Source organism: Taudactylus pleione, unplaced genomic scaffold (assembly GCF_031769625.1).
Source record: "Taudactylus pleione unplaced genomic scaffold, aTauple2 ptg001784l, whole genome shotgun sequence".
Taxonomy (NCBI): domain Eukaryota; kingdom Metazoa; phylum Chordata; class Amphibia; order Anura; family Myobatrachidae; genus Taudactylus; species Taudactylus pleione.
The window spans coordinates 163,379-179,023 of NW_028286181.1; the positions used below are offsets into that span (position 1 = coordinate 163,379).

Sequence of the window (15,645 nt, forward strand, 5' to 3'; positions counted from 1 at the left end):
GGCCGACTATTGGGTGTGTGGAACGAGCAATTTTAGAGCACCACGGCAAAGTGCTCAAGTGAAGATTGGACGATTCCACCTCCAGTTCCACCCATTGCTTACCCACGGTGCCCCGAGTCCAGTCCAGAACTCTACCGGAGTATAATGGCCTGATGATATGTGGATATCATTGGCAATTGTTGGCCTCCCCGACATTTCCGCCTAAAAAGCACTTCATGTTTAAATCTGGGCTTCCTACCGCCCAGACAAATTTTCGGATGAGGGTATGTGCTTCAGACAAGAAGCTAGACGGGAGTGCAATCGGTGTAGTCTGCAATAGATACAAGAGGCGTGGAAGAATATTCATTTTGATAATATTTAGACGACAGAGCCACGAAAACCCTTGCAGACTCCACTGATCCAATTCTTTACGAATGGAGCTAAGCAACGTTGTATGGTTAGTCACATATAAGTCTAGGGATACATATGCCTAAATATTTAAGAGAAGAAGCCTGCCATTTAAAGGGGAAGGAGGCACTAAGTGCAGACACTGTCTCAACCGAAGCGGTGACATTTAAGGCAACAGATTTACTATAATTAATCTTAAAATTAGAGAGATCCCCAAAACGCTGGAATTCTCTCATTAAGTTAGGGAGAGAGATAACCGGATTAGTTAATATCGCTAGCAGGTCATCCGCAAAGAGGGCAAGATGATAGTCTCGTGAACCCACTTTAAGGCCCGTTATATTAGGGTTTGCTCTAATTGCTCTCGCCAGGGCTTCCATGCACATTACAAAAACCAAGGGAGAGCGCGGGCAGCCCTGGCAAGTACCATTCGATATGTGGACAAGCGGTCGACAAAATCCCGTTCACTCGTATCTGGGCCGAAGGGGCCCTATATAGAGCCAAAGCGATCAGTTTTTGTTTGTAGACACCCACCAGCCTGTCTAAAGACGCCCACTTGCGTACAACATCTCCAGGAAGTGCATGAAACCATTGGTACATCGATAAAACCCCGGATGCGATAGCAGCACTTGAGTTTGACTATACCCTGCCACAAGCACTGCGAGCACTTCAGTGTATATTTCTAACAAGTGACGTGTCCTATAGCGCTGGCTGTTAATTATGCATGCCTCTGAAACGGCGTTTAAACACGCCTGCGTTCGCAACTAAACTCCCCCATTACTACTGCCCTGCCCCTGTTACCACCCACAAACGGGCTCTCCTGTCACTCACTCCTCTGGGCTGTCTTTGCAGGGCGAGTGAGCGTATCCCGATCGCTCGTAGTATTTTGCGCACGCACACTGCGAACTATACGCATGCGCACATTTGCAAACATCACCAGCAATGAGCAATCGCTTGCTAGCAAGTCTGAATGAGGCCCTAAGTCCTGTGATAGATAACGATGTCGACAATTTTAAGCAGCAAAGTCAGTACAGTGGACTTAAAACGATAAATATGCTATAATATGAAAAAAAATATAAAACGATCAAGGATATGACCAATAGTGCACTTGTTATCTAAAATCCTATAAGGAGATAAAGATGATATAAACGTACACTAAGTTGTCTGGTACAAATTAATTTATTGGAAGCAATCCTGATAAAATAGAAATGTAAAATTCACAATATAAACACATTAAAATACATTAGAATCTCAAGACAAATGTTCATCCTGTATATGGAGAGAACAATACCGGTATACAACATTTAGACAACATTCAACATGACATACCAACAATGATTGAAAACCACAAAACCACTCTGCATGGGGGTCTGTGAAAGTGCAGATAGACTATGGGCCTGATTCAGACCTGCTCGCGAGCGCTGAGCGATCGCAAGCGGGTCGATGTTGCCCAAATGCGCATGCACATGCGCGAGACCCGAATAACGACGGCCAAGCCGTCGTTATGGGTCTCGCACCAAAGGGGGCGTGCTGTCGATGGTGAGTGACAGCACGCCCCCTTTGGTGTGCGAGCCAGGGGGGTGGCTGCCCAGACGGAGGCGCTCCCATGGGAACGCCTACCGTCTGGGGCCGGCCCCACTGACATCACTAGTGATGTCAGTGGGAGTGCTTTTGGCTCTGATAGAGCCAAAATCACTCCAGGGCTTGCGGCCACGAGACCCTACCGCAAGGGTCTCGTCGCAAGCCCGATGGTCATGATGGTTTTGACCATCACGACCATAATCATGGACGCTCGCATAAGCTGTGGGTGGTAACCCACAGCTATGCGAGCGTCCAAGAGGCTGCAACCAAAAAAAAAAAACGCCCTGATTCAGAGCGGGCGCTCGTTTAGGCCCTATGTTCTGATATGTCGTGATGGAACTGAGATGGTGTGGTTGATGCCACTGTAAACCAACAATCCCCACTGCACTTAGAGTATTTGTCCTGTGCGTGTGGTTTGTATTCAGTGCCGTAATAATAGGGCTCCGGTACTATGTGATAGGAGAGTCAGGACCTCATTCTGAGTCGGTCGAAGCGGCCGCACGGTCGTACGGGAAAAGGGGCCGGACATGCAAATGATGCACTTGCAAGTTGCGTCCCTAAGATCGGATCGGTAGCTGGCCGACCAAGGGGAGGAAGCGGCCGAAAGACAAAAAATACGCCCCCTTCTCGTACGCATTACACGTCATCTCCGGGCATATAAGGATTAATCAAGACCATCAGGCACCAACGGAACTGGTCGTAGAGCTTAAGGTTGACCATACCCTCTCTTAAGCTCTACGATCATGTCAGTGTAAAAACCTCCCATGTCACGTGTGCCATGACACTACTTTGTTAATTATGCACTCCCATAAAACGCCGTTCGCATAATTAGGCATGCCTGCTTTCGGATCTCCACTCCCCCGTTTTCAAGCACCTTCCCCTGTTACCACCCACAAACGCCTCAATCTGTCACTCAAACTACCGACCTGGCTGTGTTCAAGGAGAGCGAAATTTCTGATCGTAGCAGCTAATTTGCGCACGCGCATTGCGAACTTTACGCATGTGCAGTTTAGCGAACATCGATGGCGTACGACCGTGCGGCCGCTTCGACCGACTCTGAATGAGGTCCTCAATGCTGAGAAATCCCTTTCCCTGGTGTGCAAATACCTCTGTTCTTCTGGTGTAATACCTCTCTGGATCTGTAGTGCGGTCCTTGAGAGTCCTGAAGTGCCAACAGTCTGCCAGCAGACTTTCCCGAGACGGCCGCGAAATAGCGCTGTGCAGCCCGTGTAGGGATCGATGTATCCACAATCGACGCGTTTCACCTGTAATGCTTCTTCAGGATGGCAGATACAGAGTCTCCAGCTGGGGCTCTCTTTATACCGTCCTAGTTTGCCAGATACCGATAGTGGTTTGCATGCATATGCATGGGCAGAGGACATTACTCAACATACCACTATCAGTATCTGGAAAACTATGGGGATATTGTTACAAGTCGCGGTCACAACTTGAATCCTTCCAACAGGTTGCCCAGACAGAACAGGGTTACTTCAGTTGTTCCTGTTGCTAGGCGATCGGCATGCAAGTGATGTATTCCACAAGTGCAAACCCGATTGGGACTTCAGCCTATTTATACTGACTGGACTATTGCAGTTGTGCCGACTATAGCGTGTCTAAGTTTCATAGGCTTTGCTGCATGGTCAGTTGGTTTGTTTCTCCTCGTGATACAGCTCATCAACTTCCATACGGCTTCCTAGCCGCATGAAGCAGCCCCCGTGCTGCCATCGGCGCATCAGCCTTCCTACGGCTCCCAAACCACAGTCCAAACCTAGACTGTTTTCTAACGGCTATTGCTGCACCATCGGCACTATTGCCGCACCATCGGCTCCCAAAGCCATTGCCAAAACCTAGACTGTTTACTAACAACTACTGCCACACCATCAACACTACTGCCACACCATCGGCACATTCGCCGCATCACCGTCTCCCAAAGCCATTGCCAAAATCTAGACTGTTTACGAACGGCTATTGCCGCATCATCGGTACAATTGCCGCACCATCGGCACATTTTCAGCATCATCAGCTTCCAAAGCAATTTCCAAAGACTAGACTGTTTACTAACGGCTATTGCCGCACCATCAACACTACTGCCACACCATCGGCACAACTGCCGCACCATCGGCACATTCGCCGCATCATCGTCTCCCAAAGCCATTGCCAAAACCTAGACTGTTTACTAACAGCTATTGCCGCATCATCGGCACAATTGCCGCACCATCGATACTATTGCCGCACCATCGACTGCTGTGCTATTTTAAACCACTTCAAGTCATACCATTGGTCAAATATCCACTATTCTTTCCTCAAAGCCTTACCATCACCTGCATCTGTTCCAACATTTCATCTATTGAATTCCTTTGTACCTTCATGTGAGCCGCTACTACCCCGAGCATAGGTCCAGGCGGCCGTCTCAGTACCGGTGAACGTATCCAAGTTCTAAGGGAACAACGGGTGGTTGTTATTGGTGAAGATCTTGCTAGCCGGGTTCTTGTGGTCTCACATGGAGTAGGTATTGGGATTCGGAACAGATATTTCCTTTTGCCAAAATGGTTGAAGCAGCCTCACAATGAACTGATTAGCTTATGGGCAAACAACAGACACCATCCCTTTTCAAAAATGTCCAGAACAGCCTCAGAACTAGGACGGTATAAAGAGAGCCCCAGCTGGAGACTCTGTATCTGTCATCCTGAAGAAGCCTTACAGGTGAAACGCGTCAATTGCGGATACATCAATCCCGACACAAGCCGCACGGTACTCAAGGACCGCACTACAGATCCAGAGAGGTATTACACCAGAAGAACAAAAAAGTATTTGCACACCAGGGAAAGGGATTTCTCAGCATTGACTCTCCTATCACATAGTACCGGAGCCCTATTATTACGGCACTGAACACAAACCACACGCACAGGACAAATACTCTAAGTGCAGTGGGGATCATTGGTGTACAGTGGCATCAACCACACCATCTCAGTCCCATCGCTTCCAGCGTATCACACAGCACACCACTTACATTGTGGTTTTCAACCATTGTTGATATGTCATGTTGAATGTTGTATACCGGTATTAGTCTCTCCATATACAGGCTGAACGTTATTTGGACATTTGTCTTGAGATTCTAATGTATTTTAATGTGTTTATATAGTGAAGTTTACATTTCTATTTTATCAGGATTGCTTCCAATAAATTAATTTGTACCAGACAACGTAGTGTACGTTTATATCATCTTTATCTCCTTATAGGATTTTAGATAACGAGTGCACTATCGGTCATATCCTTAATCTTTTTATATTCTTTTTCATATTATACCATATTTAAGGTTTTAAGGGTCTGATTCAGAGACGGATGCTCTGAACGAGCGCTCGCTCTGAATCAGGGTGGGTTTTTTTGTTCGGCCTCCTGGCCACTCGCATAGCTGTGGGTGACCACCCACAGCTATTGCGAGCGGCCAGGTTGATGGCCGCAATGGTCAAGACCATAGCGACCATCGGGCTTGCGACGAGACCCTTGTGGTAGGGTCTCGTGGCCGCAAGCCCCAGAGAGCTTCTAGCTCTAATAGAGCCGGAAGCGCTCCCACTGGACATCACTGGTGATGTCAGTGGGGCCGCCCCCAAACGGCAGGCGTTCCTCGGGAACGCCTCAGTTTGGCCAGCCACCCCCCTTCCCTGCCTACCAAACGACAGCTCGCCCTCTTTGGTACGAGACCGGGAGCGACGGAGCTCCCGTCGCTAGCCGGGTCTCGCGCATGCGCACGATGGAGCAGGCTCCGTCGTGCGCAGCCCAGTGGGCAAACATCGACCCGGTTGCGAGCGCTCATCGCTTGCGACCGGGTCTGAATCAGGCCCTAAGTCCACTGTACTGACTTTGCTGCTTAAAATTGTTGACATAGTTATCGATCACAGGACTTAGGGGGTCATTCAGACCGGGTCGCAAGCACCGATGTGCTCGCAACCGGGTCAATGGGTGGCCCTGCGCACGCACAGCGGCCGCACTGCGCGTGTGCAAGCCCCAGAGCGAGAGAGAAACTCTCTTGCTCCGGAGCTTGCTACAAAAGGGGCAACTGTCGATGTTGATCGACAGCTCGCCCCTTTTTGTAGGCGAGCCGAGGGGGTGGCTTCCAAAACAGAGGTGTTCCTTAAGGAACGGCTACCGTTTTGTGGGCGGTCGCACTGACATCATCAGTGATGTCAGTGGGGAGCTTCCTGCTCGATCAGAGCAGGAAGCTCCCTGGGGCTTACGAGTGCCCAGACCCAACCTTAGGGTCTGGTCGTAAGCCCGATGGTCGCGATGGTGATCACCATCGCGACCATCATCCTAGTCGCTAGCTAAGCTGTGGGTGGTAACCCACAGCTTAGCTTGCGACCAGGAGGCCGCACCAAAAAAACCAGAAGCGCCCGCCCTCATTCAGAGACAGCAATCGCTTATTGCGACCGCCTCTGAATGAGGTCCCTAGTCCTCCAGCCAGAGGCACAGGCTATTATATGCGCTTGGTGTCCAATTCCACCATTTCCATATATACCCCTAGTGAGGTTCCGTAGAGCCCTCACTTCGCCCAGCAGCTATAATTACAGCCCGACTACCGTGGATTAGCGCATCCCTGACCCATATACTTTACAATGTATTACAATGAAGCTTTCATCATGGTGAGAACACCTCTTTATAATTATCTTAAATCAGCTTCTTCAATAGGCCTCTCTCTTATGAGGGAGCTCCGTCGTGTGCATGCGCGAGACCCGGGGAGCGACGGGCTTTCCATCGCTCCGGGTCTCGCACCAAAGGGCGCGTACTGTCGATGTTGATGGCGTGCTGTCGCAAGTCCGATGGTCGCGATGGTCAAGACCATCGCGACCATCATCATGGACGCTCGCTATAGCTGTGGGTGGTCACCCACAGCTATACGAGCGTCCAGGAGGCCGCTCCATTTTCATGGAGGAGGGCCCTGATTCAGAGCGAGCGCTCTGGTCAGAGCGTTCAGCTCTGAATCAGGCCCTATATTCTCCCAGTATTTGACAGGCTTGACGAAATGTTGTGCAGCAAACTTTAAATGAGCTTCAACATGCTTTTTCTTCAGCAATGGAGTCTTGCATGGTGAGCGTACATACAGACCATGGCGGTTGAGTGCATTACTTATTTTCTTTGAAACAATTGTACCTGCTAATTCTAGGTCTTTCTGAAGCTCTCCACAAGTGGTCCTTGGCTCTTGGACAACTCTTCTGATAATTCTTTTCACTCACACACGCGTCCTTCCTCATCTATTTTCAGATTGCATGTCACCCTCCACACACTTGCACCGCAGACATCAGATCTTGGACCACGGACCCCAGGTACTTTTCTATCTCTCTCATCGCGCTGCTGTCTGAGTCCCCCAGCATGCGACTCCCCCTGCAATGCCGGCAGGTAACGGGAGAGTCACAGCTGACTTCTCAAACAGCGGCAGCGCTATCCTTTTCCTTCCCTTGGTAACACACGCAGCACTCTCACCCCTCAGAAGGGGGAAGAGGAGTGGATCCTGCGTTCCTATCTTCCAGGTCTTGCTTTTATCAGCACATACCCATGCCCAGTTTCCTTACACACATGTGTAAGGTAAATCACTACTAAATAACTTATTTTGCCTATTCTAAGATATAATTCTCATACTTGCTGACATAGGAAGTATCATATGTCAACCTCCATGCAACAGATTTTACTTTATTGTCAACGTTATTGACTGCCCCTTGGTATTTAACCCCAGGCCTTCATTGTGATATTTGTAATACATTCTCTTCTCTTTTCTTTCCCTCCAACAAGCTCTCTCATCTGGGCACTTTTCTCTGTATATCCCCCCTGCTATGCCCAATGGTAACAGGGGAGAGACACAGTTGACATCCCAGAAAGCAGAAGCATTGCTTTCTTTCCCCTGGGACTAACGTATCAATCACTCTCTCATCCCGTTTGATTTAGACAGGCGAAAGCAGAAGTGAGCGTGGACAATTGTATCCCAGGTCTTACTTCCTTCCGTGGTCTATTGTATTACCTATCTGCCAGTACTTTTACACAAGTCTCTGTCCCCATTTTCTTAGTTGGGGCCGTTCTTGACATCCATTAAAAGATGATTTTGATTATTCTCTCTCTGACTTTCATGGACTTTTCTTGTCCACTCTATTGTCCAACTTGTGTATTAGTTACTGTGCCCACTGCGTAAAATTGTGACTTGTGTGTCTCCCAAATTATGATTATTCAATTTATGATCTAGGGAAAGAGGTGATACATAAAAATATACATTTATTTTTGCCCTTTCTTTTACTCTTCGACATAACTATTTAAGAAATTACCATATATGTGGAAATTACCATATATATTCATTGTTGGTTTGTAATTGGTTAATTCTTTCACCAATTGCTGTGATTGTCTGTCAGTTTTCATTTGCGATGACCTAATTTACCAATTTTATCCCAAGTGGATTCATATGTGTATTCATATATATACACACACATACATACACACAGTTTTCATTTGTAATCACCTAATTTACCAAATTTTATCCCAAGTGGATTCATATATATATACACACACACACACACACACATATATATATATATATATATATATCCTCCAATGAGCGCCACTCCTCTGGACTTAGAAAAAACTTAAAGAGACAATATATATATATATATATATATATATATATATATATATATATATATATATATATATACACACACACACACACACACATACACACACACACACACACACACACACACACACTTTCTTCTCATTTTAATATACTGTATTGTATTTTTTGCATATTCTCTCTCTAAAATAGAATTCTCTCTTTTCTTACAAAGGATCTTTATTAAATGCTAAGTTTTACGTTATGCATCATATCAATATCTTATCTAGTATTTTCCTTAAGAATGACCCAGAATAGGCTTAATTAGTCTTTAATTCTTGCTCTGAGCAGGAATACCCTTGTAAATTATTTTCACTCCTCTGTCAGAAATCTTGCAAGGAGCACCTGGTCCTGGCCGGTTTATTGTGAAATGATGTTCTTTCGACTTCCACTGAGCACTGTTGGGGCCATAATCCGGAACATTCAGAAGTTTAGAAATCCTTCTGTAACCAATACCATCAGTATATTTTGCAACAATAAGATTGTGAAGGTCTTGAGAGAGCTCTTTGCTTTTACCCATCATGAGATGTTTCTTGGTGTGACAACTTGGTAATGGGACACCTTTTTTAAGTCCATCAGTTGGGACTGAACCAGCTTATATTAAATTGCACTGACAAGGGGCAGGATTGCTTTCTAATTACTGATAAATTTCAGCTGGTGTCTTGGCTTTCCATGCCTTTTGGCACCTCCCTTTCTTCATGTGTTCAATACTTCTTCCCTGTGTCATTTCACATGACTTAATTTATGGACATCTATGGTTTGATTTCTTTGCATGTGTGGGTTGCATGGGTTGTTGCTGACATTTGGTGAAAATTTCATTACAATATCCCCATTACAAATATATTTACTGAGAAAAATGTTGATGTGTTCAATACTTATTTTACCCGCTGTACATAGTGGGAGGAGCAGGGTTCCAACCCAGCAGCACAGAGTATATCAGGAGATGAGTGATGTGTTAGTGAGGACAGGCTGCACGTGACAGAGGCAGTGACTATATGTGAGGAGGGGAAGGGAGACAACAGGAAGCCACAGCCCCCCCCCTCCCAAAAAAAAGGGGGTGTTTTCACTGAATATACAGCAAATAAGTTACGTGTGTTTGGGGCCTATTTGTTAATACACAACTTAATTTGTAATATGCTGGTCGGCAGAGTTGTGCAGCATTAATATATACATAGTTATCTGTTAAACAGGTATGAGCATTGAATTTTCTAGCGCTAACACTATACTACTTTGTATATGTATCACGACATTATGCGGAGAATTTATTAAATTGACATGCAGTAATGTATAGTTACTGTATGTGGCTGACAGTCAGGGCAGGAGGCCGGCGAGATCTCTGCTGCAATAAAAACAAAAAATCCATAGTAGCTCTGACAGTCACAGAATGGAAATAGGTTTCTGTATTCAAGGCACTGTGAGGGTAATCTGGGCTTTATGTATAAATACTATAAAATAGGATCAATATACTGTAGCTATGATACACTATAATAAAGGTTGCCTAATATAGCTTGTCCTTATGGACACAAACCATGAACTACAAATAAATACACCCTAAAAGTAAATATTGAGTTATAATGTATATCACCTCCAATGTTCTTTTGTGAATGTACATCATATAGTTTGTGTACAATGGATTATAATTCCTGTAACACCAGTTTATCAGCGTCCCTTCTTCGATACTGTACATATATTTCTAGACATAGGACCGGATTAAGATAGAATACACAAACAATAGGCGCTAACCTTCTAGGTAATTATGGCTCACAATAAAAATAGCAAAAGTCAATTGTCAGCGGCGCCTACTCAGGTTGGGGAATACTGGATCCCCAACAATTTGTAACCAGAAAAAACTAAAAAGTATTAGAGGCACTGGTCAATCTAAAATTAATTTATTACTTATATAACAACAATAAAGAATAATAATAAATATGAAAAAAAAGTAAACAAATAGATAAAAAATAAAATATGAAAAAACAGAAATCCACCAATTATGTGAATGCATCAGTTGTCAGCAGCGCCTACTCAGGTTGGGGAATACTGGATCCCCAACAATTTGTAACCAGAAAAAACTAAAAAGTATTAGAGGCACTGGTCAATCTAAAATTAATTTATTACTTATATAACAACAATAAAGAATAATAATAAATATGAAAAAAAAGTAAACAAATAGATAAAAAATAAAATATGAAAAAACAGAAATCCACCAATTATGTGAATGCATCAATTGTCAGCAGCGCCTACTCAGGTTGGGGAATACTGGATCCCCAACAATTTGTAACCAGAAAAAACTAAAAAAGTATTAGAGGCACTGGTCAATCTAAAATTAATTTATTACTTATATAACAACAATAAAGAATAATAATAAATATGAAAAAAAAGTAAACAAATAGATAAAAAATAAAATATGAAAAAACAGAAATCCACCAATTATATAAAGATTAAAATTGGAATGCATCAATTGGCCAATAAGCACAATCATACTGTATATAGATCTAATATAAACTAGCACAAATACGGTACTAGAGAACAATCCTCAAATTGCATATTAGAATACATAGTTGATATTATCAAAGGTTGTATCAATTTGTAAAAATGTTTCAACCTTATTAAGAGAAAAACAGTCCTAATGTTCCAGTTTATCAATTGTAGCAATGTATCACTTATATTTCTAAAAACTCATATGGCATAGTCCGTGAGATCAAGTCTGTGGGTAATAAAAACACAGGGAAATGGTGATCCAGTATTAATAAATTGAATATTCCAATTTTAAAATCATGAGCTGTGGATTCATTGGGCATGGTTGGCAGGGAGAGTATAAAATAAAGGAGCATGCATGCACAATAATTGCTATCCAAAAACTCACTCCCTCGTGGTATCCCTTATATGTAATTAGAACTCAAAGATTGTTGTTTCAAAGAACTGCATGAATTACCAATCCATCACATAGCGATATGTTGCTTAGATTGTCAGCATACAGTACTATGCAGGCACTAGTGTGGGTATCTGCTAGAGATAGTACTAAGAACAAAGCCGCAACCCTCGATACCACGCCAAACCTTCTTTCTCTTGAGCCTCTCCACATGTGGGCAATCCTTTACCCATTTCTCCGCCTCTCAGGCCCGTCGGCGGCTTCCTAAAAAGGTGTAGGGTTCTATTGCAGCAGCCTCTATAAGTACTGGTGTGCCGGTAATAGCGATCACATATTGTATGTGTGCTAAAGACTCCAATATGTAATCCTTAGTGTCTGGCTTTGTTCAATGTGTCGGTAATAGCGATCAGCTGTTATCATCCAGCAATTTAGTGCGCACACATATTGTATGTGCCCTAAATATTCCAATATGTAATTCTTAGTGTCTGGCTTTGTTCAATGTGTCGGTAATAGCGATCAGCTGTTATCATCCAGCAATTTAGTGCGCACACATATTGTATGTGTGCTAAAGACTCCAATATGTAATCCTTAGTGTCTGGCTTTGTTCAATGTGTCGGTAATAGCGATCAGCTGTTGTCATCCAGCAATTTAGTGTGCGCTAAAGACTCCAATAGGTAATCCTTAGTGTTTGGCTTTGTTCAATGTTTCAGCAAAATTATATAGGATCAATGAATGTTCCCTGCTTTATAGCATATGATTCCAATGTCCACTTTAATTATTTGTACTTTAGTGTCCACATTAACATATTGTGGTCTAGCTGCAGCACTATTCCACAGCAGATTACATTTCAAAGCTGCACATAAATATGAGGCCAACATCAGCATATTAACGGTTTAGTAATACATGCATAACTATTATAAGTACAATATAACTAGAAAAATCTATCCCAAAAAATATGCAAAGAATGATATCGAAATAAAAATAAAGCCAAGCAAGAATAGAAATAATAATAATAATAATAATAATAATAATAATAATAATAAAAAATATAAAAATAATAAAAAATACATACACTCAAATATTTTTAAATAAATATTTTTAAGAAATCAAATATATTATTTTTAAATAAATAATATAGAATAGATGAATATATTATAAGTTTTCACATTCATCCTTATCCACACTTTTATTTATTTTTATATACTCATCTAACTTTACCTTAATTTTGATTTACATTCATATTTATTTCACCCAGAACAGATAATGTCATCACTCCATATATTAACATAAAATTAGCAATAGATCAAACTTTTCATGCTCTTTAGACATTTTAAGCAATAATTTATGCAATACATCTTCATAGATAACATATGCAATGTATATTATGTATAGTACATTGCAAATATTATCATCGCTCATTAATATACATAGAGCCCATATATATGTATATATAGCAGCTGGCCTATAGCTGTAATTACCAAACCCATATAAATATCCAACATAACAAGGACATTACTGAATGTTACTACCAAAACCATTATCATAGAATGTGTTTAAATTATGTCTTTTTGACATTATAAACAATTAGGTAATTTTCATCTAAGAAACACATGTTTTGACCCAATCAATTAAGAACTATAAGATAGCAACAATTAATAATACAAACAAATATATTGCGTTCCAAGAAAAGGAGAGCCTATATAGTAAGAATGGAACAGAAACATGTATAATTGTATAACTACAGCAAATTAGAAAATAGTAATACGCATAATAATACAAAAGGCAAAAGGGGGAGTTTCATAGCTGATAAAAAAATAATAATATCTATACATGTTCTTTAGCCTATATTATTTAGTTTCACCGTGTCATTCAGACCTTATGGAATCAAAGTTTTTAAACAAAAGATCCAATAGGCTTCACGTTTACAAAGGGTATTGAACCTATCTCCTCCCCTTTTATACCTCTTTTCCACCAAAAACCCAGGTCCGACCTGGGTTTTTGGACATGGTTCCAACCCTGGTCAGACCCATTTACACTGCACCTTTGATCTGGGTTACTCCCAGGTCAGCCCTGTTCACACTGAACTCAGGTCTGCCCTGCTAAACCTGTGAGGTCATAAAAAGTGGGAGGTGAATGCTCCACAACCACCAATCCTCTCATTTTAGGCATGATCCAGGTCAGATAACCTGGGTTGCACCGTTTACACTGCACCATTACCTGGGTCCATCCTGGGTCCAACCCTGGTAGCTACCTGGGTTGGATTGCAGGGTCACTTGACCCAGGTTATGTTTCAGAGACCCTTTTACACTGAGCTGCGACCCGGGTAGACCCAGCAAAAACCCAGGTTTTTGCTCTGGTGTAAAAGGGGTATTAGTTGGTTTAACAAAATCTACTGCCTTCACTGAAAATCTCTCTATTGTTTCACCCTGACAATTAGCTACATGTTTAGATAGTGTGTTTTTACTTTTTTTTTTTTTTTTTAATGTTGCGCCTATGCTCCATAAACCTGACACGTAGAGGTCTAGTTGTGGGGCCCACATATTGTAGGCCGCATCCACATTCTTCTACACAGATTAGGGAATTTCTGAACTGTAGATCATCTTTTATAATTATAAAGTTCTCATTTGACACAGATCACCTGAAGTTAGGATTCCTCCTGATGAAGAGAAGCATTTAAATGTGGTCACAATTTCAGTTACTTCCAGTGATTGGAAATCTCATCACTGTAATGCCGCATATCCACTAGGTGATTAAAATGAGCGATTGAATGAGAACGACATCGTTATCGTTCAATCGCTCATTAATTGTTCACAAATCGGGCATAAAAATTACGTAAACGACCAGCGAAGCGTGCTCCCACTGGTAGTTTTCAACATCAATCATCGCCTGAACATGCTGGTCAATCTGCCGATAACAACAGATTGTGCATGTCCTGGGATGAGGGAGGCTGCCTGCACTGAACGACATATCGTTAAGTGTAGGCACTGCACATTATGAGGAACGACTGTACGATTACAATGTTGTAATCGTACTGTGGTTCCTCTATTTGCTAGTGGATATGCACCTTTACTCCATTTACACCAGGGATGGGGAACCTCAGGCCCGGGGGCCGTATAAGGCCCCCGGTTTCATTTGGTCTGGCCCTCTGAGCTTTTTCTGCTAGTCTCATCTGGCTAGCAGGGGGCCTAGAATAGCACCCTGCAGCCAGAATCTATGCAGCAGTGCCGCCAGGAGTACCCTTAGGATGCATCAGACGGCCACACCACTGCCCTTACAGCTCCCCGGAGCATCCTCACGATGCTCCGGGCATTGCTGTAATCACCACCAATTGTGACCCTGTCCCCGTGTGACATGACATGGAGAGGGCGTGGCCTGCACCGGGCCCGCAAATAATGTTATATATATCAAAATGGACCTCGGCAGAAAAAAGGTTCCACACCCCTGATTTACACCTACCCCATGTTTGGTCTAGAAGATCCAAATGTAAATGCTGTGACTGCTGTATTTACTTAACTCAGAAAAGATTGCAACGTCCCAGTGCCGCCCAGTTATGCCAAGTCACTCACTGGAGAGAAGCGTCTGAGATCAGTTGTGAAGGCTGATTGCCGCTTCAAATTTAGGGGTCTATTTACTAGGCCTTGGATGGAGATAAAGTGAACGAAGATAAAGTACCAGCCAACCAACTCCCAACTGTGATTTTTCAAACACTGCCTGTGACATAAAGTGAGCGGAGATAAAGTACCAGACAACCAGCTCCTAACTGCTATGTCACAGGCAGTGTTTGAAAAATCACAGTTGGGAGTTGGTTGGCTGGTACTTTATCTTCGTTCACTTTATCTCCATCCAAGGCTTAGTAAATAGACCCCTTGGTGGCGAACACCCTGAAATCTGACCGGTTCTGTATTATCAGAATCTATTACATAACCCCTATATCTTTCAAAAAATTACTTTGGTATTTGTACAGGCTCCCTAATATCCCCCTCCCCACTTACACTTACTACCCTCTCACTTGCAGTTCCCTAAACCTGCCTACACACACCCCCCTTCTGCTCCCCTACCCCTTGCACCGATGCCACCCTTCTTCCTATCCCTTTTGGAGGTCCACCCCACAATTGTCCTTCCTCCTTGCATTTCCTGCCGACCTAGTTACTTCCCTTGCCCT

General features: G+C 43.1%; 1 protein-coding gene across 4 annotated transcripts in view; it reads right to left on the reverse strand.

Annotated features, from left to right (window-relative positions):
* B4GALT4 (beta-1,4-galactosyltransferase 4) overlaps window positions 1-15,645 on the reverse strand; it is a 115,911-nt gene that overhangs the window by 79,579 nt on the left and 20,687 nt on the right. Inside the window, exon 1 of one of the 4 annotated variants that reach the window (XM_088464999.1) lies at window positions 11,713-11,730. The exons of 2 other annotated variants lie outside the window; for them this stretch is intronic. The gene's annotated coding sequence lies outside the window, so the exon portion shown is untranslated. Of the gene's footprint in view, window positions 1-11,670; window positions 11,731-15,645 lie in introns of those variants that run through there. One more of the 4 variants, XM_088464998.1, reaches the window with a different exon arrangement.